Raw genomic sequence first — 4,444 nt, 5'->3', positions numbered from 1 at the left:
CAACAAGGTGGAAAAAACAAGGTGGATTTCTAACAAAACTGTCCGATGAACGGAAATGTGAAACTCAGAGTAACAGTCTTTTGTTATATTTCTGCTGCTTTTAAATAAAGTATATATATATATATATATATATATATTGAGAGAGACAGACAGACAGAGAGAATGTGTGTGTGTGTGTGTGTGTGTGTGTTTGTGGTTATGTATGAACCTATAAATTATTCCCCGTTCTTTTAAAAATTGTGCTTTGTACATGGTGAAACTGAAACCAGCACAATTCCAAGATGAAAGATGTGCATCTTTTATGCACATTATCATGAGTGTAATGTGACTTCAGTTACAAAATACTAGATATATATTACCATTTCTGATGTAACTGATGGATAAAACTGACAGTTACTTAAATATTTAGAACCTTTGTGCTGTGCTGCAGCAATACATCTATTCATGGTAAAGATACACTGAGTTCTGTGTCTTTATTCTATGCTTTCATCTGTTGATAACTTCTGTATTGTATGTGTATATATGTGTGTTTTCTGTTAAGCTCAGAAGCAATGCATGTTACCAGGTTTTCTGACACATGTCGAATAGAACAAACCACTCCAAATCTTAGAGTATCTGTGTGAATGGCGATAGAACTGGCTAACTTGTGCTGGCATAGAGTTGTGTAATGTATAAAAATGAAGTTAAACCAAGTAAATAAGGATATTTTGAATGCATTTAATATGTACGTTTCAGATAATTGCACAATAAACTAAAAAAGTAATTTCATTTCTCACACAAAATCTTCCACTATGAAGACATATCAAAATACTTTTTTTATCTCTTGTGCAATTATAATTATCTCAAGTGCATGTATTAATTGCAATTCAAAATATTACTTGGTTTGATTTCATTATTATCTATGTATACATACATGCATATGTGTGTGTGTGTGTGTGTATGTGTTTACTTTATTATTAAAGCTGTGAAAACATCACACAAATATCACAAAACTGCTACTCAAGGGTTTCACGTTCTCGTTCATCAGTCACGATCAAGAATGGAATAGAAATTGAGGTTGTACGTATAATGTATATTTTGATGATTCACATTGACAGATACACATTTGAATTTGACAGGTTGTTATTAATATCTATGAGCTTTCTCAACCCATGGGTTAAAATGTTTTAAAACAAACTTGCGTTTATATTAATTAATTATTCATTTATTTACCATTAATTAATTTACTCTGGACACGCATGATTTGTTTTTAACTCAAAATTTCTTTTTTACTCAAATTTTTTTCCAATTCAAGGTTTTCTTTAAGAAACACGATATTTATGTAATTTCATTTTTTATTTTTTATTTTCATTTTATTTCTATTTTATTTTTATTTTCTGTTTGAATATTTACTGTCTCAGCTTGCATACTTCTGAAAAACTATTAGCAGAAACAACCAATCAAATTCAAATGTGTATCTGTCAATGTGAATCATATCAAAATATACATTATTCTTTTATTCTTTTACTTGCTTCAGTCGAACAAATCAGCTCAAGGATCTTTGTAAGCCTAATACTGATTCTATTGGTCTCTTTTGCTGAACTGCTAAGTTATGGATACATTAACACACCAACATCAGTTGTCAAGTGATGGTGGGAGGACAAACACAGACACACACACACACACACACATATACACACACACATATACAATGGGTTTCTTTCAGTTTCCGTCTACTAAATCCACTCACAAGGCTTTGGTTGGCCTAAAAGGCTATAGTAGAAGACACTTGCCCAAGGTGCCACACAGTGGGACTGTACCCAGAACCATGTGATTGGGAAGAAAGCTTCTTACCACACAGCCACTCCTGCGCCTCCTGAATAAAGCCTCAATTTTTATTCAATTCTTGATTACAACTGCCCAATGAATGAGAATGTGAAACTCTGAGTAACAGTTTTTTGTGATATTTTTGTGATGTTTTTTGCATCTTTTATAATGAAGCACATATATATCACAAAGTCAAACACATATACACAAGGTGTGTATTGTTAGTTTGTCAGATGGCTGTGTTTTTTGAGGTGTAAGAGAATATAATCTCAATGCCCTTGGTGTACTAAACACCCAAAAACAGGTCATAGCCAAGTGAGACAACTCACATCAGATACCTTTTTTTCAGAGCTACAGACATCGATGTTTCATTATTGCTGTAACTTCTCAATGCCACATACCAAGCAAGGGGTCTGCTGTGAGCTGTCCAACTGGCTGTGACTGTATGCTAAATGGTTTAAGAACCATCTGCTGGCATGTCCCAACAAATCATGCTACAGAAAAAATACAAATATGAATTAGAAGCAGCTTGAGGTATTTAAACAAAGTCAAACACACATACACGAGGTGTGTGTGTTGCTAGTTTGTTGGGCCACTGTGTTTTTTAGGCATAAGAGAATATAATCTCAATGCCCTTGGTGTAAAACCACCCGAAAGCAGGTCATAGCCAAGTGAGACAACTCACATCAGATCCCTTTCTTTTGGGTGTTTTTACACCAAGGGCATTGAGATTATATTTTCTTACTCCTAAAAAACGCAGCCACCAAAATAAGTAAAATGTGTGTATACATTAATTTTCAACATTAAAAAGGAAAGATTACATAGAATCAGTTTAATATTCATTCATGTACTTAATTATTTACTTAGGTAGTTTCTATAAAGACTGCTCAGGGTATTTACTTATGGAATACTGGGAAGATAAACATGCTATCTATATATTAATTACTAGCAGCTAAGCCCGGTTTCACCTGGTCTGATTGGATGATGTGGCTGTAATCGTTTTCGGTTAGGCATAATCTATAACAGCGTTTCTCAACTTTATCATTTTGAGTCCCCTGTTTCGATTGGAGCCTCCAGCTGTATGAAAATTTCCTGACTCCCCCTACCCCTGTCAGAAAACAGCTTCCGGAGTTGTGAAGAACGAATTTGTATGTAGTCTGGGGGAATTCCATTAGAAAACATTTTAATCGATTTTCTCGGTAACTATGGGGGCTAGGAAAAAAATACAAGCTGCATTCCAATCTATGCACTCGTCTCCACATGTGTGCCATTTTTCACGTGAATCTACCCAGCTGTTTGGCTGTGAACCTCAAGACAAGAAAGAATACAACAATCGCCCATGTCCAATTTATATTATAGATAAGCCAAGAATCAGAAAAAATAAAGATGTGTACAGATACACACACATATTTATTTATGTGCACTCATGCACACATACTTATACGTTTATATGGATATAGTATAACCATCTCGCATAGACTTAAGCAACTAAAAAATATCTATTTACAAACAAGAAAGATAACAATTTATAAGGAATAAGAGATTAATAGGTTATGCACATATATGCATATATACACACATACAAATATTTATACATTTATATGGATATAGTATAACCATCTTGCATAGACCTAAGTAGCTGAAAAATCTCTATTTAAGAACAGTAACAACCTATAAGGGATAAGAGGTTAATAGGTAAGGAGATCAAAGTAAGAAAACAAAATAATAATAATTTATAGAAAATAATAAGAAATACATATAACCTACATTTAAAGAGACAGGGTATTAAAATTTGAGGTAGGGAAGAGATAAAGGTAACCTGAAAAGAGGAGGTAGTAGGTATGGGCGTAGTGAGGGCGTAGTAAGTTGCAATGTTACAGGTGCTATTACATATATGATTATATAGTTTCTAGGGGGTATATAATTAGGAGACTTACGTAAAAGCCATTACAAATATACATAATATAAGCAGTAGGATAGAGCATCATAGAAAGGAAAAAATAGTTTAATCACCAAAAATATGAAGTCAGACTAACTCGGCAGGAGTTTTCATGGGATAGTAATTACATATAGCACACTACATACCATAACATATAGCTTATAATTTAATTCACCATATAATTCAATATCTCATGATTTTATTATATTTAATACTAGAGGGTAAGGTTACAACGGATATCATACCAAAATTAATTTCCACCATCAAAGTTCGAGTATGGCACCTATAGTCACAAATTTTGAAAATACTTAAATGTACGGGTGCATGATACCCTTAGTTCTAATATATTACTAATCAGATTGTTCTTGTCCCTATAGGCACAGGAGTGGCTGTGTGGTAAGTAGCTTACCATGATTATCCTAGTTTTTCTCAGACAATGTATGTAGGACTACATTGTCCAATGCATCCTGTCTTCCTAGTTTTAAAATAGAAGTACTGTGTCATTTGAGGGCAATTTAACTGTTATTTCAGGTGATCACAAACAGGCTCTTTGTCAGCTCAAATGTTATAAATGTGAGAGACAGTTACTTATAGCTGAATTTAACTGTGACATGCATCATGTTTTAAAATGTTGTAACCTGTAATTAGTGCCATGTTGTGTGGGTCTATGGTTAAACATGACCTAGTCCTCCTTCATAA

Source organism: Octopus bimaculoides, chromosome 13 (genome assembly GCF_001194135.2).
Source record: "Octopus bimaculoides isolate UCB-OBI-ISO-001 chromosome 13, ASM119413v2, whole genome shotgun sequence".
Lineage (NCBI taxonomy): Eukaryota > Metazoa > Mollusca > Cephalopoda > Octopoda > Octopodidae > Octopus > Octopus bimaculoides.
Note: the sequence above shows the minus strand (reverse complement) of the source record.